The sequence below is a fragment of the Phacochoerus africanus genome, chromosome 4 (assembly GCF_016906955.1).
Source record: "Phacochoerus africanus isolate WHEZ1 chromosome 4, ROS_Pafr_v1, whole genome shotgun sequence".
NCBI classification, from domain to species: domain Eukaryota; kingdom Metazoa; phylum Chordata; class Mammalia; order Artiodactyla; family Suidae; genus Phacochoerus; species Phacochoerus africanus.
Window position 1 is genome coordinate 31,369,814 of NC_062547.1, and position 25,643 is coordinate 31,395,456.

A 25,643-nucleotide genomic window follows, 5' to 3' on the forward strand; every position below is an offset into this window, starting at 1 on the left:
AAAAGGTACGTTAGTTGTCACTTTCTCTGTTGGACTTTCCCATATATCTAAGTAGAACTATTCCTCCTTATAGATGCGTCATTCTTTGTCCATTTTTATCTCCTATAACACTGTAGAAGTGTAGGTTGTAAATACATTTTTCCGTGATAGACTGTGATGCCCCTGAGGCCAGTGGCTAAGTTTCATTCTTCTTCATTTCCCAGCACCTCTCTAATAGCAAATATTATTAAATCACTTTTTTGACATCCTTTGCTAACTGGTTATATTTTCTTGAAATTTTCCAATTCAAATTTGCCAAGAGAAATAAATTTCTTGGCAGAAGTTAGATAACATTTCAAGGATGGGAATTTCTGATTTGGATGGTAGATTGGATTAGACTGTCTTATTTCAACCAAAGTTTCCATGATTCACTGATTCCTATAATGCATGATTGGTTTCACAGTTGGTAGGCAAAGAGTACAATCTTAAAGCATTGGGACCAAAAGAGGTATATTTTCACTGGACTAGGTAGATGTTTAGCAACAATTTTATACTGCTGATAGAGTCTGTGGATCAGGTCAAAGATGTGGCTCTTAACTCGAATTGCCTATGGCTGTGGTGTAGGGCCAGCAGCTGCAGCTCCAATTTGACCCCTGGGAACTTCCATATGCTGCAGGTACGGCCCTGAAAAACAAGCATACAAACAAACAGTTGAACTTGGATTGTGTTGACTAGTTTCCTCTGGGTTAACATGGTATAATTATAGATATTGGGATGGTTGCTCCTGGGATGTGTCCACAGGTTGAGAGAGGGAGTTTCCCATCTCAGTTGTTGAAATAGCCCATTCATTCTTTCAATTAGCCTGGCATCAGTAGGGTTGTAAGGCAGATGGAAAAGCCAATGTATGTCATTTTTATCAACTGATTCCTGGACTTCATGGCCAATTAAGTGGATTCCTTGGTCAATATCAACGTCTATGGGAGCCCTATAGTCACAAGGCTCTTCTAGACCCCAAATAGTGGATAGGCCTTTTGTAATGTCTTCTACCTATTGTAATGTATTGTAGACTGCATATAGCTGTTGTTCTATCACATTAGTAAAAGTTCTGAGGATGACACACTAGAAGCATGGAGAAATTAGAGGTACACAGAAGTGTGGAAAACTATAGTTCAGCCTTAAGCCAGTTCAGTGCCTGTTTGGATTAAAGTTATTGGTTACTCTTCAATCTGCTTACCAGAGGATAAGATAAACTCTTTGTGGAAGGATATAGCATCAAGAGCCTCTAATACTTATCATAAACAATGTCTGTCCCTTGGTAAAATCTTACCAGTTACTTGAAAAGAACCAAGAGAAAAACTGACAATAGAAACAGACCTGCAGATGACTCATTTTTTAGTACTATTAGAAATGAACTTTAACATATTAATAATAGTATAATTAATATATTCGAGATAATAGGTGTCAAGATGGAGAATTTCACTAGATACCTGCCATTTATTTTTAAAATGAAATATAAGTTAAAGAATGAAAATGTAGTAGCAGAGATTAAGATCTTAATAGATGGGTTACTATCAGATCAGACATAGAAGAAAAGTTGATTAATAAATTGGAAGACCAATTGCTAGAAAAATCCAGGCTGAGGCCCAGAGAGCTAAAAGTATAGAAAATAGTTAAGAGCGTAAAGATACATGGGACATGGTGAAAAGAAATGAGAAAGAGAAAATAAAGGAAAAAATATTTGAAGGGTTAAGAATAAACATTTTCCAAGACCGATAAAAGACGTTGGCCTCAAGAAGACTCATGAAACCCAAAGGGCATATATAGACAAACAAACAGAAAACCTCTCACCCAAGCTCAGAATATAAAGTTTCTTAAAAAATAAAAAGGAAATCTAAAAAAACAGAGATTTTATATGTATATATGTATGTGTATATATTTATATTTATTCTTAAAGTTTGTATATGGACAGTAATATATATTCATATTAATTATATATTATCATATAATACATTTGAATAACATAATTTATAGTAGCATAAAATAGTTATGTTAAAACTGATAGGTTACTCCTTAACAAACATGATGAAAGTCGGAAGGCATTGGGAAAACATCTTTAAACTACTGAAAGAAAAATGTCAACATATAATTTTATGTTCATTAAAAATATTCTTCAAAACTGATGGTCAATTAAAGATGTCTCTGAACAAACAAAAATTGAGGAAATTCATCATGAAGAAAACTACACTATAAGAAATGCCCAAGTGCAGATGGAAAATGATCCCAGAAGGAAACAGAAATACTGGAAGGAATGAGGAGCAAAGTAAAGATTAAATAGGTGAGTAAATATAAGTGGATATTGAACATACAAAACAATATATAGAGTTTAAAAATATATACATGGAATGAAAATGCATAATAACAATAGCAGAAAAGTCAGAAGGAGCAGGTGGAGTTAAAGTATTCTAAAGTCCCTGTGCTGTCTGTGGAAGGCTGAACGTACCTACATTAAGCTGTATAAATCAAGGCTATATGTTAGTAAAGAATATATAACTAACCAGCTTATAGAAGGAGAGGCATAGACCACAAAGATTGGATTTATCTAAAATAACTCAAGAGGGAGTTTCTGTTGTGGCTCAGCATGTTAAGGACCAGACGTTGTCTCTGTGAGGATGTGGGTTTGATCCCTGACCTCACTCAGTGGGTTAAGGATTCAGAGTTGCTGTAGGTCACAGTTGTGCCTCAGATCCGGTATTGCCATGGCTGTGGAGTAGATCTCAACTACGGCTCTGATTTGAACCCTAGCCTGGGGAACTTCCATATGCTGCAGCTGCAGCTGTAAAAAGAAAAAAAAAATCTAAATAAAATAATTCAGAAACAAGAGGGAAAAGAAAATATAGCAGGCGAGACAAAGAAAATAAGTAGACATAACCCAAGAATAAATATAAACCCAAGTTTTTTTAAAATTTTAAAATTTTAAAAATGAAAATTGATAAAAACATAATAAAACCCAACCACATACTGCTTAGGCCTTAAATAAAAGGGACACTGACAGCATGAATGTGAATGATGGGAAAAGCTAGGCCATGCAAATCAGATAAAAGAATAGCCTGAAAGGGTTAAGAGACAATTTGTTCTCCAAGTTGTCATTCTTCCACTTAATAGACCATGATGCTGAGACCCAGAGTGGAAGCAAGTCACTGGGACAAGGACTCCCCAGGCTTCTGGTTCCCAGTTCTGTCATTTTCATACAAGACCACAAGATGGAAATTGTTGTATTTTTCATTGTTTCTCATTGATTCTCAAGTCAGAATGCCATGTTCCTCTGAGTAGAGCCAATTCATGATGAGCTATGTTTGGGGAAAACTGAACCCTAAGAATATATTTCTGAAATGGTTTCTTCTATGGAAGTGGCGAGAGATATTTGATTTGTGTAGTATGATTTGTAATCTCTGCTGCCCATCTCAGAGGATGGATGTGTGGGGAGTGAGAGAGCCCTTCCCAGGCTTCTTTTTTTCCATTCCCTTTTCACTCTCTGCCCCATCAAAGATTTATGACTGGGGAAAAGATAAAAGAAAAACAAATGCAAACTCTAAGCCAAGAGAGTCTTCTTGACTATATTTCAGCTCTCCTAACAAATTGCGGAGATCAAGTTCACCTGGCTCAGTCAACAAATCAGATGGGAAGTTTTAACCCATGGCCCACCACTACATATTGAGAGTAGATGAAATTTATCAGTTAACATTACCATGTAGTAAAATTGGCTATGAACTATGGTACAAAATGAAAATATTCAAACTAATCGTAGCAGGTGAAGCATTTGTGGTTATCCATTTAAAACAATCATAGCATATTTACCTTATCTCTTACACCAAAAAGATAGTGGCATAACATAAGCTTCTGACTTGGTCTTTCTGCTTTTGACGTGTCTCACTGCCCTCATCTGCATTCCCTGACAGACCTGACCAGAAGCCTCAGGTTTGCCCCAGTTTCTGGGTTAATTGGAAGTAGCACAGGAAATGTATACAGCCTGAGGCTTCAGAATAGGTTATATGGTCAACCGGGCTCACTAGCTGTCATGGCGGAGACAGCGCAAGCTGTGTTTAAAGCCTCTGAGTTATAACACTCCCCTCAGCCAAGACTATAGATTTAGGCACTTAATCTGTTTGGGCTGCTTTTACAAATACCACAGACAGGGTGGCTTATAAACAGTAGAAATGTATTCCTTACAGTTCTGGAGGCTGGGAAGTCCAAGATCAAGAGACCAGCAGATTCAGTGTCTGATGAGGACCTGCTTCTTGGCTCACAGATGGCCATCTTTGCACTGTATCCTCACATGGCAGAAGGCATTGGAGAGTTCTCTGGGATTTCCCTCATAAGAGAACTAATCCCACTCCTGAGGGTGCCACCCTCATGACCTAATCAACTTCCAAAGGCTCCAGCTCTAAATATCATCACACTGGGGGTTAGGATTTAACATATGAAAGTTGGGGGAACATTCACCTTCAGTCTAGAGCAGGTACCTACAGTTACACTCTTTTCCATAGGCTTCCCCACTAATATAAAATTAACCTTTATTATACTCTTACTATGTGCCCACTACCTTAAATGGATTATTTCATTTAGTCCTCATAACAATCATAAAAGAACTGTTGTTATTACCACTTTACAGATAAGAGTACTAATTTTTCAAAGGGATCAAGCAGTACAGAAGCCAATAAGTGGCAGAGACAGAATTGGAATTGGGCTCTCTGGCTCCAGCACTCACATGGTTAAAGCTATACTACCCAGCACCCCATCTGCCTCCTGGACCAGAGCTCTGACTTGGATCTTTTCTGTCAGGTTCTCCTATAGTCTGCTGAGCTCTCCCTTCTAACTAGGGTTGAGACACCAGGAAAGAAGACTATCTTCACTGATAGTTACAACATCCTGCCTGAAATTTTTAGCTCTAGACTCCCTCAAATAATTCCCTAATTGTTTCTAAACTTACACCTCCTTTGGACACTGTTCAAACTCATGTGGGTATCAGCTGCCAAAGCTCAGTGTATTAATCAGGGTTCTCCAGAGAAATGGAACCCATAAGAGATTATCTGTCTGTCTGTCTGTCTATCTATCTATCCATCTACCCATCCATTATCTATTTATCTATCATCTATCTCTCTATTGATCAATCGATGGATTGATCAATCTGTCTATTATTTATCATCCATCTATTACCTATCAACCATCTATCCAGTTATAATGAGATTTATTATAAAAAATTGGTTCATGTGATGATGGTGACTGAGAAGTCCCATGATGTGCCTCTTGCAAGCTGGGAACCCAGGAAAGCTGGTAGTGTAAACTGCAGTTGAATTTGAAGGCCTGAGAACCACAAGTGTCAGTGCTGTAAGTCTCAGTCCAAAGGCAGAAGAACAATGTCTCAGCTCTGTCAAGAGTTAAACCTTCCTTTGTTCCTTTGTTCTGTTTGAGCCCTCAGTGGTTTGCATGAGACCCTTCCATGTTAGGAAGAATAGTCTTCTTTACTCAGTCTACCAATTCAGATGCTTTTTCCTGAAATGCTCTCACAGACACACCCAGTTGAATTAACACATCATATTAGCTATCCCGGTTGACCAGCCTGTTGTATCTGTCAGGTCCTGGAGCTTTTGCAAACCCCAGTAGAAACTTTGGATCTCATAGTCCCACCTGCCTTTCCTGAGTGTGCTCCCAACATCACAGCATGTGGACACATGGAGACTGTTTAACTGGAGCATATAATCATTTCGCAGTAAACGCCTAATAAGGCTCTCCCAAGAGGATCAGCCTGTCAGACCCATATTTCAGGCTGCCCTATGCTGCCAGGTAAAATTATGAACTGTTGCTGTTTTCTCCGCTTTTCAGTTAGTTATCTCTTGCCATTCTAAATCACTTAAATTATTTGCGGATTTAATTTTTCCCCTTGATGACATATTTCTCCCTTTCTCTTATTATTATTATCTTAAAATAAAACTCCTACGAGTTAGCAGGAAAGGCCACTTAAAATTAAAACCCCACAAAACAGAATAAATGAGAAGCATTGATTCCCCTCAGTGACCCTTTTGTCATTCCCTGTGCATTAAGCAACTGTGCATTAAGCTTAATAACTTTGGGCTAATGTTCAAACGGGACCATGGAAGCTTTGGAAGTGACGCGGTGGATATTGAAGTCCAAAGGGTAAAGAGGATGCGATATCCTTCTCACGGCTGATGAGGAAGCAGCCTCATAAAAGGGAAATGAGGGTGTTAGTCTAAATGACCACCAAGGCCCCTTGCAGTTGTAAAACTCTAAATGGTCACTGGGGACTGCCCAAATATAATGGGTTAAAGGGTGAAGGTAATCATTAAGCACCATCCTTGGCCCTAATAATTTATCTACCTCTTATTGATCTAAATGAAGGATATTGCTGTTAATATCCCAGAAATAATTTTCAGAGGGTCCCTTGAAACTCTATTATAGATTTCAGTATCATATAAAGACTATGGGTTATTTTCTAGCCAGTTACCCAGAAAAGTGAGAGCTAATGTCAGTTGAGACTCTTGGATGTAAACGTTAGAAACTAATGCTCACTACTTAGCAAAAGAGAATTAATGGAAAGGAGAGGCAAGTTCACAGAATCAGTGAGGAGCTGGGGGAGCCTTGGTTAGGAAATGGACCCGAATGAAGGGGCTCTTAGGCTGGAGAAGAAATTCCACATCGCATCCTCAGGCTACATCTACTGCTCTGATGAGCATAATCGCTCAGAAGAGGCATCTGAAGGGCACTTTGGTCACATGACTATCTCCTAGCTGGACCGGAGGGCCCTAAAGGGAATGATAGGAACTTCCAGTCCTCTGTAGTGGAAGGTAGGTGAGAACTGCCCTCCCATAAAACCAACATTCAAAGAGGAGTTCCACCCAAAAGGAAATGGAGGGAGGGTATGATCAAATGCCAGAAGGCCAACAAAGAAGAACTATCTGCTACAATAACGCTGCATTATAACAGAGGTACACCCTAAGTATGTCACTTTGTGGTGTGTATATATAGTCTGTTTAAAATATCGTCAGCTTTAGGGGCTGATTGAGAGCCTGATCTTGCCACTTCCTAGCTGTGTGACCTGGCAGATACTCTTTAGCTTCTCAGGGGATTCCCCCTCCTGTAGTTGTTATGAAAATAAGGGCATAATCCATGTAAACCCTGGCACACAGTAGGATTTATTATTCTACCTTTCTTGAAGGAAGATAGGTTCCTCATTTTGAATCTGAAATGGCTGATATAGCCTAGCAAGACTTTTCTAAAAGCCTTTGACAAAGAGTCTTTGAAATGAGAAAATGACACAAAACGTAGCAATTAGCAGCCTGCAGCTCGAGCCCTATTCTACAAACTAGAAACTCCTCGTAGCGGGATCTGGGAGGAAGGACCCTTTTCTCAGCAGTAGTACCAAACGAGGAAGCATCTTTTGCCTCAATAATTGGATGTCTCTCCCTTAGATTGAGAAATTAGATCACTTTTACCCACCCCCCCCCACTTTGCTTTTCCATTTAGGATGCTGACACGTCCTTGAATTTTGCAAGTACATTTGCTTAGAATTAATACCGTCATCATAAAGGACCAGTTTCTTAATTTCTTTTCATGCTAAGTTAGCAGGAAAGATCAAAGTCCTTTCGTCTTATGACTGAACTGCTCAAGCATCTAAAAATGCCTTTAGGACTTCAGAGAGAAGCCACCACAGTGCATGACACTTACATTCTTTTTATAGACTTACGGGTCTGTGAGGATTTTTTTTTTTTTTTTTTTTTGCAACCTAATACAGCTAGTTACTGCATAGTATAGCAAATGAAACAAAGAGGTCTGCTTTCATGAGCCACATTTCCTTAACTAAAACTGCTCAGCCTACTGTACAGTAGGTTTTTCCCAGCAGAAAGATGCTTTTGACCTACATGCATTTTTTTAATTGCAGGGTCTTTTAAAAATTATTCAGTATTAACTTTAGCTAAGCAAAAATGAAAGTGACATTTAAAAACTGGATTTGGGGCTATGGATTAAAGCTTCTGATGTATACAAGTGAACTGAGTCAATTTCATTAAATTCTCAAAGACCTGTCATCCTCCCAACCTAACCACGTAAAATAGCCACATATTAATAGAAAATCCCTGACTTTAGGTAAGTGGTGTCAGGGATGTCGAATAGGGAAAAAATAACTTCACAGATACTTTCCCTATAAGAATAACACAAAGGTTTGGTTGTGAGCATGTAGTTTATAACAGAGAAAAATTGAAAGCAACCAAAATGTCCAGCTTTAGAGGACTGAATAGATAAAGTGGAGTCTATTCTTATAAAAGAAAATCTTATTGTAGACAATTAAAAAAAATTGGAATTCTCATTGTGGCTCAGGGGGTTAAGAACCCAACATAGTGTCCTTGAGGATGTGGGTTCGATCCCTGGCCGTGCTCAGTGGGTTAAGGATCCAGAGTTTCCACAAGCTGTGGTATAGGTCAAAGATGTGGCTTAGATATGGCATTGCTGTGACTGTGGTGTAGACCTCAGCTGCAGCTCTGATTTGACCCCAGCCAGGGAACTTCCAAATGCCACAGGTGCAGCTGTAAAAAGAAAAAAAAAACATTAATGACACAGAAAGATGCTTATAAAATTCCAAGTGATATAGGTAAAATTTAAAACAGTATATTTCGTATGCTCTCAACTCCGCAAATACATACAAACATGAACAGAATGACACACCAAGTGCAGAGTTATTTTTTTTCTAGATGATGAAATTAGAGTTGGTTTTTATTTTCTTTCTTTTGTCTATCTGTATTTTCTAAATTTATAGCAAAGAACATTTTTAAACAGTAAGTTATTTTACACAGAAATAAGATATAATTGATATTACTTTGTTTTCAGACTTAGTTTCAATTCTCAAACCTGTATGAAATAGTGGGATTTCAAAGTCATGGAGCAAGTGGGTGACCATGAGGCTTACAAATCTTGGTTGTGTTCTCTCCCCCCACTTAAAGTCGTTTAACTCCATCTCTAATAATATTTGGTTAAATGGTGCTGACTCACCTGTAGATATTTTCTTTGCGAGGTTAGTTTCAAGTATATCCTTAATCAAGATGTCTAATTAATGTGCAAATATTTGAGCCTCACCACTGTCATTAGCAGTCAGTAACCCGAAACAGAAGTTTTTGGAAGATAAATAGATTCCCAGTGTATCCCTATTAAATTTAAAATTAACTGAATTTCCCAATCTCAGACGGGCTAGTTAGTCTTTGTTCTCATTCTGGGAAAAAGTCTGAGCCTCTTTCTTCCATAGTTCCTGCCCTGGTGATTTGTTCATAGCAAAAATACAGAAGGGAGTTCCTGTTGTGGTTCAGTGCTTACCCAACCTGACTAGTATTCATGAGGATGCAAGTTCGATTCCTGGCCCTTCTCAGTGGGTTAAGGATCCAGCATTGCCGTGAGCTGTGCTGTAGGTCGCAGACTCGGCTAGGATCCTACGTTTCTATGGCTGTGGTGTAGGCTGGCAGTTGCAGCTCTGATTTGACCCCCTAGCCTGTAAACTTCCATATGACATAGGTGTGGCCCTAAAAACAAAACAAAACAAAACAAAAAAATAGTACAGAAGCCTTGACTCTCCATCCCACATGGAGACTTCCTTGGAACTCTCACATGCTGGTGAAGTGAGTGAATGTGGCCCTCGAGTCAGATTGCTTGGGTTTGAACTTTAGTTCCTCCATCTGTGGGTCTTTGGGCAAGTTATTTAAACTTTTTTGTTTCAGTTGTTTCATCTATGAGGGGAAAATGTTAGTGCTTTATTCTATGGGTTGTTGAGAAGATTGACTGAATGAATATGGGTAGAGCTTAAAACAGTGGCACACAGTGAGTGCTTTATAAAATCAAAAGCATGCTGGTCCTTCTCTGTCTGTCCTCAAACTCTCTCACCTCTGGCTTCCAGGAAGGCAGCAGGAAACAGGGAATCCAGGATTTATTCCTTCCTGACTCCATCCCTGGTCTGAAGGACCTGGTGGTGGCTGAGATCTTCTATGGCTCCAGCTCCTGATAACAGCCCCTGCTCCAGGGCACCTATTTTCATTAGGTTTCCTTCTCTCTATGCTGTTCCCTTCCCTTGCTTCCTCAGATCAGCTTCCCACTACTGCCAATTCCTTGAATGCCTCCCCATCTTTTGCTGGTTCTCTTAAGCCTGCCCACACCTCTGTAAATAGTCTCTTCCTTAAACACTATTTAGTTCATCCCTTTTGAATGAGCCAAGTGCTTCCTGCTGGGCCCCTGACTGACGCAACTGACCTCTCTTACTATATGTGGCCTCAGAATTCCCTGGTGGCCTAGAGGTTGGGGATTTGGTATTGTCACTGAGTGGCTTAGGTTCAATCCCTGGTCCAGACACTTGCACATACCACCAGCATGGCTCCCCCCAAAACACACAAAAATGTATTCTTTTGTTTGTAACAGTATTACAGTCAGAAGAGATTGTCAAGCACAAAGGTAATCATTTTACTGGCCATGCAAGGCACTCGACAACTTTTAGATTTTTCTGAATCATGAATGCCTCAGGTTGGCTAAACCATCTGAGAATCACACGGGTGAGATCTGAAGGATGGTATTTTTAGTTGCCATTTTATTTGTGTACCAGGGTATCTGCTGCTTAGAAATCACACTAAGTCTTGGATTCTTTTAAGATTCCTATCTACATAAACATTTTCTTTGTCCACAAAGTTCAAGGAAAAGGCCTTCTATGAAATCTATACCAAGCTCCATCCCTGAGTCGAATAGCTATTAAATCATCAAATATAAATTGAGGGCCTGCTCTGTTAGAGGAAAACATTTGTAAGCAGAAAGCAGAGAGAATCTCTGTCCTTGTGGAGCTTAAATTTCTAATTTGGGAGAAGGAAATTTAATTCTTGAATCGCACACATGCCCCCCAAAATGTAAAATTATATTTCTGACAAGAGCTTATGATGAGAGAGACACAATGCCAGGAGAGTCTTTGATACAGAGATTTGAGCTAACCAGGAGATCAGGGAAGGCCTCCCTGAGATGAGACCTGAAGGATAAGAAAGAGTTGATAAGGCAGAGAATTTCAAAAAGAGGAAAGAGCATGTGCCAAGGCCCTGTGGTCGGTGGGGGTCACAATAAGACCTGGTCAGAAGAGAAAGCCAGTGTGGTTAGAGCCCTGGGAAGGAAGAGAAAGGGGGATGTATGACGAGACTGGGAGGAAACTGAAGGTTGAATTACTTGTGGCCTTAGAGGCCATGTTCAGTAGTTTGTTTCATCCTTAAGGCATCAAGAGACCAGTAGCAGATTTTATGCAGGAAATGATCTGATTGGACTTGAGTTGTTCAAAGATAATTTTATTCTTCTAAACTTCAGGATTCTAGACCCCCCCAAAAAATGTTGAAATAAGAATAGAAAATATTCACTACTTTCTGTGCAGGTGATTAGATTGGAACTGAATTAATTTATCCTAATCAAAACGATTCTTCTCAAGGCCTCATCAGTGACAGGTAATTTCAAGATGTGATTGTTATGTGTCTATTTCTAATCAATCCCTGGAACTACATTTCAGCAAGTCAACACTGCTACATATTTTTGTAACTTTCTGGTAATTTTCATGTCACAGCTGTCACTGGGCTCCCTGCTGGACTCAAGTACACATAGCTAATTAATCAATCAATCAAGAAGGAGAGAAAGTCATGCCTGATGCCGCAATGAGAAGCTTTGCTTGCTAAATCCAATGACTAGTTTGGGGTGGAATGAAAAAAAGGACGTCTCCTTAATGAGAGGCAGAGTTTGCAGATTAAAAGATAATTCCTAAGACTAATGGTCTTTGTAATTTGGAGATGTGCACCGCTGTTGCCTGGCTGTTTATTTCACATTATTGAGGAAAGCAAATCTATGTCTGGAACCCCCACTGCTCCCTCTTGTCATCAATGCAGGGAGAGGTGGGAGGCAGGGAGAGAGAACGGCATGTAGGGGAAGAATTCCTGGGTCTGGAGTCAGGAGAGCTGCTTCTAGCTCTAATCCTTGGGTGTGTGTAACCTTGGGAGTCATCTGACCTCACAGGGCCTCCCTTCTTCATCCAGGAAAGTTAAGTCTGTTGAAAGTACAGAGAGAGAGGTCATCGAGGGAAGCCCATCAGGAATTCAGGCACCAATTCAGGATGTGTCCAGACTGGCGTTTCCCCAGAACTCAAGGTCCAGAAAGCCGACTCCATTTACCCACAGGTGATGTGTATCTATTAAATCGAACTGCTTTATCATTTTCATAACCAGGAACAATGGCAACAAAGGTTTATCAGGCATGCTGTATGAATCAGGCTAAGACTGATTCTTCTGCTACCAAGGATAAAACCTAAACCTCAGCGGTGCTGTTCAGTACATGTGTGTTTCTCATTCATGTAAGATCTTGTGCCCATGAGGCCTCCATCCCCCCTCTCTAAATTAAACATCCTAGAACGCATGACCTCCAAGTTTGCCATGGTGAAAGAAGAGTAGATGGAGGATCACATTAGCTTTTGATGGTTTCGGGCAATAAGACTTAAGTGAAATGGCACACATCACTTTTACTCACTGTCCATTGGGTAAAACATCCATTGGATAAAACTAGTCTTATGGCTCCAGTCTTTCCAAAAGAAGCTGAAAAATGTAGGACACATGAACTATTAGTGAGCATTGTTACAAGCCAACTGCAGGCAATTTGAAAGGAGATACCGGCTACCTATTGGGAAACGTTCTGAGATCTGGTCCAGATTCATCAGGACAAATGGTATGTATAAGCACAAGATGTTTTGGTATATTGTATGGCCGCACATTTCTCCTTTCCCCAGGATAGCCTTTTCTTCTTTTCCCAATGTCTCTGAGAAATGAAATGAATCAGGAAAAAGTTATTTGATTGGTATAGGTTTATGCAAAAGAAAACTAGAGTCTTCAGAATATTTCAACCAGGCTCTGAAGAACCTAGTAAATGAGTAACTACTTGAGAGTCAGATGACTTCTTTACTGGGCCTCACCAGATGCTCATAAGTAGACCACGGGATTTCTGGGGGATCTAATAGCAGGTTTGATGGTGCATGGTTCAGTTTCTGGCTACTGTTGTCATATACGGAGCTAACGGTGTCCATAACTCAAAGAATATAATGGAGAGGAGAGGAAACAGCTTCTTCTCTGGATCAGCACCCAAGGAGCATCACCAACCTCCTAGCTGCTACTCACCCCAACCTCCTAGCTGCTGCCCACCCCAACCTACCTAGCCTCTTGACTTGATCCATTGCATGTCCGGTTTGGTGGCACCAAGGACATTTCCTGTGAAGACCTTGTTTGCCGATCTCAAACCCTCCAAGACAGTGGGTCCCATCATTTCTGCCATCTGATGTGACCCTGGAGAGAGAAGACACTTTCTAGCTCTGATATTGGCATCTGTCCATGGGCATGAGTCTTCTCCCTTGTAAAATGCACACAATGCAGCAGCACATAATCGCCCAGATTTTTAGTCCCCATTTCACTGGGGGCAATAGTTTTAATTTAAATAACAGGGTACGTGGCATATGACTTTACAAAAACAAAAATAAAAAACAAAACAGAGGTGGAGGAGAGGGGGAGATTAGAGGGAAAGTTCTGGGTTAACAACAGTTCCCACCATTTGTTTGTTTAAGATGTGGAGGGAAGCCCTGTCCTAAGAACTTGCCAGATCTGAGCAAACCTATCCCACGAAATAGTGACGGTTGCAAAGGGGGAGACCAAGGAAGCAGAAGTTAGGTGGTAACACCAGGATTTGATCCCAGGTGGGTCTGACAGCTGAGCCCATCCTTTCTCTTAACCACACAGCACTGTCCCCACCCCCACCCCGCAAAGGGCTGAAAGAAGCTGACAGAAGAAGTTGCAGTGAAAGCGAGTAAAGATTAAAATGGGTGAGGGAACAGTGGCACCCAGAGGTGGGTAAAGACTGAAAAAGACAATGTTCTCCGTGGCCCGGGGTGGGCAGAATAGATTGAAAAATCCCCTCACCTGGGAGATGTTTGAACAAGAGCTTTCTCTTCAAATCCGAAAGACAATGGGTTTGGTGGACTGGAGAGTCTCTGAATGCTCAGATGAGGTTAGCGCTTTGGAGAACAGAGCAGAAGCCCTTGTAGCTGGAGTGAGCAGCACAGGGAAGGGGGCTGGGAGGGCAGCTTAGCCGGTAGCCACAGAAAAGATTTTGAGGCAAGCAACACACAGAAGAGAGACAATGATGGAGAAAAGAAGGCCCAGCAGAAGAGCTTGCTAATCTCTTCCCTTAGAATATCCATGAGCACATTTTTGACCTAAAACTTTCAATCTTTTTCTCCACACATTCCCTCTGCAAACTCCTCCTGGGGGGGTTGAAGAACCAGACCTTGGCAATGAACCCTGTTTTGGGGAAGTCCCATTCTGAATGCCAAGCTTTCTACCTCCTTTCAGAAGAATTAGCCATGCTTTTAATTGCTTCAGACAACTACAGACAATGATAGAAAAATACAGGCAGCTTATTAGAAAGGAAAGCTCTTTCTTGAAATCACAAGGAATCTTCTTTTTTCTCCCTGCAATTCCCTATCTCAAGAGGAAGGGAAACGCTGAATGAAGTGCATTGAAAATGAGCAGGAGAAGCGGTTCTTCCATTACCTGGAGGTTGTGACAGTGTTTCCAGCCAATGAAATATGTTATATATATGCCCGGCTTCTGTGATGCTAAGCCCAAGTGGTTGCAAATTAATTGAAAAATATCCTGGATAACCTGAGTTACAGCGAATGCGTTAAGCCGCTTCGGAACAAAGGCGAGGAGAGAGCTTTTGTTTGGTTGCTGGTGCAGGTGACCTTGTGGAAAGCACACTATAAATTGCTGTAATTGTGGGATGATAAGCCAAGTTGATAGATTTCTGTCACTCTCCCTCTGTAAAAAATGGGCTCACCTTCCTGAAGTCTGCGGAGGCATATACATCAAAAAGCACATCATTGCTCCCGTGTCAAGACAGGTTTCTCTGCACATTTACAAACATCCGGGAGAGGTGTCCACATTTCACCCATCCGCAAGCACTCACCTTTCTTTCAACATCGTTTTTGTATCTTTTTTTTGAAATTTTATTCCATCTTTTTTTTTCCCCCTAGACGTGTATGAGGCTTTGGACAATGCTGTCTGGGTATGAATAGGAGACGGGAGAGTGGTAAAAGAACCCCGATATGGTGACTAGTTCAGCTTCTTCTTTGTTTTTCAGACAAGATAGGCACCAAAAAGGAAGAGGGAAGGAGGGTGCTGATAGATCACGTGATAGGAATGAGCCAGGGAGACTGAAATATTCTGCCCACGAAATCCACGGGTCCCACCCAGAACAGCAAGTCAGGAGGGAGGCAGCCCTAGACCTTGCTGTCAGTGGAAAGGATATGTCCATAGAAACTATAGCACATATTCTGTATTCTCTACACAGAAGACTCTGCTTTTTCTTTTTCTGCTCAGGAAATAGCATGCTGCACGTGTAGCAGCGCTTCTGCTCTCTCCTCCAGCTCATGAGAAGGAAACGACACAGGCGCTCCTCTGCCTGCAAACCAAGGGTTCTGATTTGTGGGAAGGCGCCGACACAGAGTTCCTAGGAAACGCGCATGTGGCTCAGTGTAGGAGTTAAGTGGGTGGATTTTGGAGTCAGGCGAACCACCCTGGGCGTGAATCCCAGCTTGGCTGTGTAACCTGAAGTCTGTTATTTGACCGTGAGCCTCAGTTTCCCTAGGTGCCAGGTGGAAACACCCAGCTGAAAAGGTTAAAATGAGGATTAGAGACGGTACAGGAAAAGTCCAGGGCATGGGAAGCTCCAAGCAATGGCAGTTTCCATTGGCAAAGGCACATACGAGATGTGTTTCTAGCAGGATTCATCACATTACCTGAGGAAGCGGCATGGAAGGGAAGAGACAGCATTGACTCAAATAAGCAAAATAAAACAGACAGAAATAGAGAGACAGCGCGACACTCTGGAGTCAAATGGTTCCACAGAGGCTCCACGCTAGCCATGCAGCCTCCAGAAAGCGGCTTAATCTTTCTGGGTCTCTTTTTCCTCATCTGTAGACAGGGAGTAATATCTCCTTCATAGGAACATTGTGAAGAATCATTGCTGTTTATAAAAATAAATAAATACCTAAGTACAATGCTTGGCATATTGTAGACACTCAACATATAATTTCTTCTTTCCCACCTGAAGTGCAATGACGATAAGGAAGCCTACAAAATGTAGTATTCCTGCCTCTCTCTCAACATTAATATTATAAATTACATCTACAATGCTTTCTACAGTTTTAAGTTACAGTTTATTTCATGCATTGTATCAGTCGCGGTTCTCCAGAGAAACAGAACCCATGAAATGTATCGAGAGACAGAAAGAAATTTATTTTAATTGGCTGATGCAATTATGGAGGCTGGCAAGTCCAAAATCTGTTGGGTGAGCCAGCAGGCTGAAGACCTAGGAAGAAAGAGCCATTGTAGCTGTTGAAGTTCAAAGACTGTCAGGCTGGAACCCCAGGAAGAGCTGATATTGCAGCTCAAGAGTTCAAATCTGAAGGCAGCCTGCTACAGAATTCCTTTTTTGCTCAAGGGAAGGTCATTCTTGTATTCTATTCAGGCCTTCAACCCACTGGATGAGGCCTACCTGCATTGTAAAGGGCAATCTGCTTTATTTAAAGTCCATTGATTTAAATGTAAATTTCAACTCCCTCCACCCTTCCCCCCCCCAAAAAAAAAACCCTCACAGAAATATCCAGAATAATGTTTGAGGAAATATTTCATTTGAGTCCCATGACCCAGCCATGTTAACACATGAAATGAACCACTTAAAGTGTCTTAAAGTCATTTCAAAGGGACTTGTGTTTGAAAAAAAAATAGAGGCAACTGTCCTGTTAACCCATATTTGAGAAATTAGAAATGGAGTCTCGGTGGGTAAACTCCCTTCTTCAATTAGTTCTGAATCCTTGGGGGTGGGGCTGGAGAGCGGATGCTCAGCAGTGGCAGGGATTCAAGCTTTCAGCATTTGTTCCTCCTCATGAGAGTTTCTTTCTTCCCCTTTGGATCACAGATGAATGTCTCTGTCACTAAAGCAGAGTGTCCATCACTGGCTCCTCTAAGATTGTTCACAATTGTTCCTGCCCTTCCAATGTGATTCCCAAAACAAACAGTAAGTGGAATCTAATGTTATCTGATACCAGCTTGAAGAAAGGGAAATTCTAGTCTCCCTGTGGCCATGGCATATTCTTCAAAAAGTGGGACATGTGACATTTTCTTGTATATTTCCTATGCCGTATAGTGCATTTCACATGCACCAATTGCTTTGAGACTGGCTATAAAATAGCTATGTAAGTTGTTTCTAAAGGCCTTATACTGAAACACCTTTCTAAACGCTCTGCTTAATTTTTTTCCCCTACATTGTAATTCATTGTTGGCCTTTTCTACAGTGAATTGTTGGAATTAACCAATAAATCAGCAGGAAAAGACATGCCAATTTCCTTCCCAGTTGATAAATTACAGGGTGGGCATGGCATAGTATGTTTTATTGTGTGTGTGTGTGTGTGTATTATTTTTCACACCTAAATTTACTTTTTAAGAAATTCTGAGCTATTGGAGCTTCTAAATGACTTATCAGATTTAACAGACAACATAAACATAGTATTATATTCCAACATGTATTATAAAAATCTACTTTTTCAATTGACAATTGACAAATTATACCCTCCAAGATACGCTCATATACATTTACCATAGAACACTTTAATTTTAGTTCTTATACTCAATTTGTCTTTGCTCATCAGAATTTCTCTACCTCTCAGTTTTCAGTTTCCTTAGTAATTAATGTGTTAATTATATATTTAAAGAGCAATGTTTCCCATTAATCCATATGTAAGTAACTCCTATAAGTGATGCTGTAATAGTCTTTCTTTTAAACAAAATATTAATGTGGTAAAAATAGTAGAGGTCCCTTTAAGGTGGGGAATATTTCTTTAGCTACTCTTATGAAATATAAGAACTGGGCCCTCTGCCCAGTGAGCTCACCATTAAGGCACTCTGACAAATATAAAATGACTACGCTGGTCCTTACTAACTACCCAGATGGCTTAGTGTCTTCTTGAAAAGCCACAGTACCATCCGCATATACAACACGCTTCCTTCAAGTCATCTCAGCAGTGTGGGCGGGAAGACTGTTTAAGATCCCCCAGGGATGGAGTTCCCTGGTGGGTCAGTGGGTTAAGGATCTGGCGTTTTCACTGCTGTGGTTCATGTTGCTGCTGTGGCACAGGTTTGATCCCTGACCTGGAAATGTCCACATGCCCTGAATTCAGCCAGAAATAAAATTAATTAAAAGTAAAATAAAATACCATCCCTTGGGACAGTCTACCTTAAGAGACTACCTTCTACTTGGTCTGGCCTATCTCTGTAAGGCAGAAGCTTTCCTTGGTTAGCTTCTGTAGTATATACACGGCAAGTGCTTCATTGATCAAATAAGGACCCGGATATTTCAAAAGGTTTGTGTGGGGATTGATTGCAAAGTGACTTACACATTGATTAGCACAGAGTAGGCCTTCAATAGATGTGTCTTCCTTGTTTTGCAGAGAAGGGTGTAAGAGAGAACCTTGCGAAACACTTAAAACTAAAAGAGGAGAAAAAGGAAAACTAGTCAACAGACATGAAGACCATCGGGAAAGGGCAGTTAGTGCTGAGGACAAATAAGGCCATGGAAGCCGAAGAAAGTTAAGGTTCATGAAAGTTTTATGATGCAGTCTCTGAGAGCAAAGAGAGTCTGGGACAAGAGAATCTAAAATGTTCTTTTCTAAAAGTGTTTTTAAAATATTGTGCCCTGTGCTCTGTGTCCACTTGGGAACAACATGTTAATATGAGGGCCAGGTCTTTTAAATAATTCAGTCTCCTGACAAGAAGTAAATTATGTAAGATGAGGAAGACTTGGCTTAAGAGAACAATCACATGGAAAAATAAAATCTAGGAGTTTAATTGAATGAAAACGCCACATGAAGCACCACGTGTAATTAGCTGCCAAAACAAAGGAACAAAAGAAATCCTAGAACAATACAGCATGAATTAACAGAGAAAAGGTATCATAAACAGGGAATATTAAAATGATGAACTAACAGATTAAATCTGGATTGTTCTGGCCCACTAAGGGTTGACCTCTTGAGGAAGGACTTGGCCAACTCGTGTGCACCCAGATAAAAGCAACCAAAATAATGAGAATGTCAGAAAAGCATATTAAATCGAAGAGTTCAAGAAACAGAGGCTGTTCCTTTAAGCTGGGTATCAACAAAAGTCCTAGCAGGAAACAGAATCCAGGTCAGATGGCCCAAGGACTTTAACGGTGTGGCTGCTTATAGAGGTGTGGTCTCGGTAAGGGATTCATGGGGGAGGGGCTGTTGGACAGGAGCTGTGGTCACCGAAGGACATAAACACAACCAAAAATGTAGGTCAGGAAGACATAGCAAAGAAATCACTCACCTCTCTTTCCTTCTGACGTCCACGTTCCTCCTGTTCCTTCCCATTGACCAACCCCAATGGGAATGAACTGATAAGAGAGCTCTGCATTGCCTTCTGAGGGGTTCAGCTTCCCAGGACCCCTACTAGGGCATGTAAGGCAGAGAATGGCTCTTGGACAGTATGGGTAAAAGGAAAACCAGTAGAGAAAAATTCGCATACTCTGGAAAATAACAGACTCCAAATATTTGTAGGGCTGACCTATGGAATAACAATTATGCAACACCAGTGATCATATTGGTTCACTATACTGACAAGCATTCCAGGGATCCAACTGCGGGACGATGAAAGACTTGCCACATATATTAGTGAGCTTCTTGTTCCTGTGAAATTTTAAAGTTGATCAGTAGTTGGAGGATTATCTGTTGGCAATGAGGGAATGAGAGGTGGGCGAGGCCAGGGGAGGGGGGTATGGTAGGTGGCATATCTGCTTCTGGTGTTTCAGTTCCAAAGACACTATTATTCACAAACCTTCACTATTTCCTTTTCCCAAGATCATACAGGTGTATCGCTAAATACTACAATCTTCTTACTCTTTTTTTTTTCCACTTGACTCTTTTGGGGGTTTTCTGGATGGCTGAATAAGTGGGAACTGACATCTCATGTTGAACCTTTGATAAATAATAATAAACCAGTAATTTCCCAGTTACCCAAAGGTGAATTATTCTTCTTCTAGATTGTCCCTGTTTGGCTTCCTTCCTCCATTGTGTCGCATATGCAAGAGGCCATTTTTTTAAAGCTTTTATCACCCTCCCAAGGAAGGTCCAGCAGTTGTACCCACGGTTTCATGTTTGTCAGATAAACAAATCTGACTTCTCATTTCTTTCTCTAGAAAATTTTTGCAGCCTTGCAATCTTAGAGGAAAACAGCCAAAGTCCTTGTGGTTTTGTAGCAGAGCCACCAGAGTCAGGAAGGAGAGACACCTGGACTCCTGCCCTCAACTTGCCACTAATTAGCTTTCTTAACTTGTTCAAGTCACGTTAGTTCTCTAAATGGGGTGGAATTGGCTGATCCAGGAGGAAAGAAGTTAAAGTGTAGGGTTCCAATTCTATTATAGAATCCCAGACTCTATGGAAACTGTCTTTCCAATTCCCCAATATCACTTTTGACACCCTCCCATCCAAATTCGGGATTTGCTGAAACTAGACAATATCTCTCAGTTTATTGTCCTTGTATCACCCATGCTAATTAAACAACCCCTGAGTTCACAGGGTACATGACAGAAATCTCCTTTTCCCCTCCATAAACTCGATCCGTTCTTGAAAAATGATCATTGAGAATTTATTTTTAATTTGCAACTATTTACTTTCTGGGCAAAGAAATCTATCAAGCAGCACCCTTCTCACAGCAGAAAAACCCAAAGTGTAGCAATTCTTTTCTTCCTCCTCCCAGCCCCAAAAAGGCCTGAATAACCTGTCAAACAAAAACCTTAGTTTTTGGATCTGTACCATGACCCACCTCCTCTGCCCCCAAAACTTCACCAAAAAGACGTTTGGATTTCCATGAAGCAGAACAATTTCTACTGTTGAATTGAAGGCACTCATTTCACAAAGCCGATCTGTCTGTGATACCCAGTGGTACCATGAGGACAAAGCAATAAAAGAGAGGCTCAGATAAACTGGGAAGGGGGAATATTTCAGTAAAGATTAGGAAACCTCAAACCAGAGCATATCCACACCAAACTGTGGTCACTCTGTTTTGAGATCAGAGTTAATTCAAGAAGTTTGTGCCAAGGAGCACGTCTCCTCTGCCTACCTTCCCCCAAATCCTGGGGGCTCAAGTCCAGGGAAGCAAAGTCTGCCTGGGATGCTAATTTATTCTGCTTTTCTATCCAGCTTCTTTAAACAGGACTGTGCCCATTTAGAGTTCTTGATGGCTATCAGTGAGTTAATCTAATAAATCACACCTGGGAGGCTTAATTAATATTTATAAAATTCCTCCAGATCTCAGAATGAAAGGAGCTAACTGCTCAAGTTGGAAAACGTAACTATTATTATTGTGGTCCTTTTTTTTTCCTTGAACCCAGTCCTTGGCTATAAGGTATTGATGGTCGTGAGACTCTGAGATCCATGAATTTCAACTGATTCTTAGGAGGACTTTTCAAGACTTTGTAAATGATCCTGGGAACACCTCATTTCAATTTCTGTACAGTACATTATCTTTACTCATTAAAAAATTATCACAGTGATGGATTCTGCTTAATTTAAAATGACTTCTTTGTGGGGTACAAAGGCAATTAAAGTTAAGAATATTTAAAAGGATTCTTGGGTGGGGGAAAATATTTCAGTGGGAACATAAAATGGCACCTCACACACCCACACACAACATGATTCTTGTTTTCTCTGGTTAGAGAAAAACACATTCCCTCCGAAGTTTCTCTCGGAGAGCTTTTAGGCTAAATGAGTGATTTGAACTGAACGGAAAAGGTGTTTTGCCAGCCATTTGAAAATAACCAAAAATAAATACTTACCTCTCAAAGGAGGAAATCAATAGATCATGCCTCGAATTGATACATGAAGCAAACGTAGAAAATGTTATTTAGAGAGAGAAAAATATCTCTGAAGGAAGACATAGCCTGACCAATGAGTAGTCCTAGTTGATTTGGAACTGTCCTTGTTTTAGCGCTGAAAGTCCCAAGTCCTGTGAAACCCCTCAGTTCTGGGCAAACAGGGACAATAAACATAGTCGACGGGTTTAAAAGTGGTTCCTGAAAGGAGTGAACCAAGACAAGAGATGGGGAAAAGGACTAAAGCTTTTCTTTCTAATCCCTTTGGTAATCTTGGAATTTAAAATCATCTACATGTATGGCTTGGTTTTAAAATTTAAAATTTAAAACTTAAGGAGTTCCTGTTGCGGCTCAGCTGGTGAGGAACCCGACTAGAATCCATGAGGATGCAAGTTTGAGCCCTGGCCTCACTCAGTGGGTTAAGGACCCCGGGTTGCCACAAGTTGTGGTGTAGGTCAAAGTCGTGGCTCCGGTCCCACGTCGCTGTGGCTGTGATGCAGGCCAGCAGCTGCAGCTCCGATGGGACCCCTAGCCTGGGAACTGCCTCTTGCTGCAGGTGAGGCCCTTCGAAGCAAAAAGTAAAAATAAAAAATAAAATACATAAAATTTAAAACTTAAATACAACTCTATTCTAGTTGAGAAGAAAGAAGGTAACTGTGTATGCCAGAGAAATAAGCATTAGGAGGAGGAAGGGCAGGTGGTGAAGGGGGCCAAGGAGAAAAAGACAGTGATGGAGCATTATTTTTGCAGAGCGTCCGCAGAGAGAGGAGAGACCACCACACTTAAAGTGTCTTCTCTCTGCCTTCCACCCGCCTTCCTTCCTTTCCCTTTTTTCTTTCCTTCCTTCCCTGTCCTTAAGCTTCACGTTACGTCTTTTCTAGCCATTGGTTGTTTTCAACTTCATCTAGTGGGGTTATGAGTTTTCCCTGTCCGTTCACTTTTGTGCCACTTCAGCCAGCTTTCTAACAACACGTTCCAATGTCCTTTCAGCAGGTAGAAATCTTGGCATCATTTATTTGACTTGGGCTAGGTTTGCCAGATAAAATCCAGGATGCCCAGTTAAGTTTGAATTTTTGATAAAGAATAATTATTGAGCATAACACACTGACCTAAATATTCCATGAGATGTATTTATACTAAAAAATATTTATTTACCTGAAGCTCAGATTTACCTGGGTAGACAGCGTTTTTATTTGCTAAATCTGGCAGCCCTCATTTAGACATCCCCCCCCCCCAAATTACAGGGGGTGTGTGGGGAAAGTGTTGGAGACTGGGATTAAGACGAGTCGGGCTTGTTATTAACAGCCCTGGATTTCAGTTTGCACATTTGCAAAATGAGGGGGGAGATCCAGAAAGACTCTCTACTCATCTCCAGCTGTAGGATTCATAAATTAAATTCATCTTGTTTGAGAATGTCCTTGACATAACCAAAGGCATGTCACAAGCCACCATCAGGAGCCGTTGATCTTATCTCATGCTGCCTCTTTCAAGAGAGCAGTAGTGGAGAAAGTGGGCCTGTTTCCACCCTGTCTGTCTGGGGCCAGACCCTCTGAGGTAACAGAGAGATTCCGGAGAGGCTAAGAGTGCAGGTCACATTTTATGGCTATTTTGGAATTTGGCAGCAAGAGACTCTGCACTAGACTTAGAAGGTCAAGAGTATTTCTCACAGTGTCTGTGTGAGAAGGAAAGACAAATCGAGTGTTACATGGCAGCTTCAACCACGGGAATGCCTGATACGTCATGTTTACTTCCAGAAACATGCACCCAGCTTCCACAACCCAACACAGGGGATTCACTTCGTGTGACTGGCTTTGGAAATTTTATTTTATTTTATTTTATTTTGTTTTGTTTTGTTTTGTTTTGTTTTATTTTATTTTATTGCCTTTTCTAGGGCCACACCCGTGGCATATGGAGGTTCCCAGGCTAGGGGTTGAATCGGAGCTGTAGCTGCCAAGCCTATGCCAGAGCCACAGCAACACAGGATCCCAGCTGCATCTGCAACCTACACCACAGCTCACAGCAACACCGGATCCTTAACCTACTTTGCGAGGCCAGGGATCAAACCCCCAACCTCATGGTTCTTTGTTGGATTCATTAACCACTGAGCCAAGATGGGAACTCCAAGGAAATTTTATATTTTAATAGGTTGAGTCATCTCAAGGCGTGAGCTGGACACCCCCATTTCCATGGATAGCCGGGGGTCAGCCTAATGCAATGGAAGGTTCACACACTTTGAAGCCAATCAGCCTGCAGTGCAAATCTGAGCTCCACCCCTGCCTATGGTTGTGACCTTCAGCAAGTCACTTCATTGTCACGTCTGAAACATGGCGTGGCTCAAATGTAGTGAGTGTTTTGCATGTTCTCGTGCTCACTTCAGTAAACCTTCCCAGTGTCTCTAAAAGGTAGATGATATTATCAGTGATAATGACCTTATAATTTTATCATATAATTTTATATATTTTCAATTGTAAATGAGGAAGTGAAATTCAGAGGGGTATAAAAGTCTAGCCAAGGTCACATGGACTATCTTGGTGAAGCTAAGACTTGAAATCAAGTCTATCCCTCCAAAACTCATCTCACACACCTATAAATTTTCTCTTTCCCACTGGACTCATCTATTCTTAAACAAGTATCTTTCTTAGGATTCTAGGGAGAACTAAAGGCTGTCATATAAATAAAGCCATATTGGTTCTCATTAAATTGTTATTTTCACACATCATTTGCCAAGGAATAGTAATTACAGTCAATGTGAACCATAGGACTCAATATAGTACTTGAGATAGGATTCTAGGAGTTCCCATTGTGGAGCAGTGGAAATGAATCTGATTAGGAACCATGAGGTTGTGGGTTTGATCCCTGGCCTCCATCAGTGGGTTAAGGATCTGGCGTTGCAATGAGCTGTGGTGTAAGTCCCAGACGCGGCTTGGATCCTGCATTGCTGTGGCTGTGGTGTAGGCCAGCAGCTGTAGCTCCAATTGGACTCCTAGCCTCAGAATCTCCATATGCCGTGAGTGTGGCCCTAAAAAGAAAAAAAAAAAAAAAAAGATGGGATTCCATAAGGCTCAAGATATTGACTCCCCCCCCCCCCAATCTAATGATCTGACCACTTAAAACCACTCAAAACTCGTGAAGAGAAATCTCCAGGCTTGAGAAGTCTGCCTGATATCTTAAAATGTCATTATTTTAGACAAGGGGTTGGCAAACCATGGGTTAGGAGTCAAATTGCCCAGCCACCTTTTTTGTTAAATAAACTTTTATTGGAATACAGCCACACCCATTTGTCTATCTATTCTCTGTGGTTGCTTCCATGCTACAACGACAGAATTGAGTAGTTATGACAGAGATCATATGCCTCACAAAGCTTAAAATACTTACTGCCTGGCCTTTACCGACAAAGTTGCCCATTCCTGTTCTAAGACCGTACTGATTGACAACTGCAGTAACTAGAAAGCTGGAGAAGAAATGGGGCTTCAGGAGTTCCCGTCGTGGCTCAGTGGTTAACGAATCCGACTAGGAACCATGAGGTTGTGGGTTCGATCCCTGGCCCCGCTTAGTGGGTTAAGGATCGGGCATTACCGTGAGCTGTGGTTGCAGATGCGGCTCGGATCCTGCATTGCTGTGGC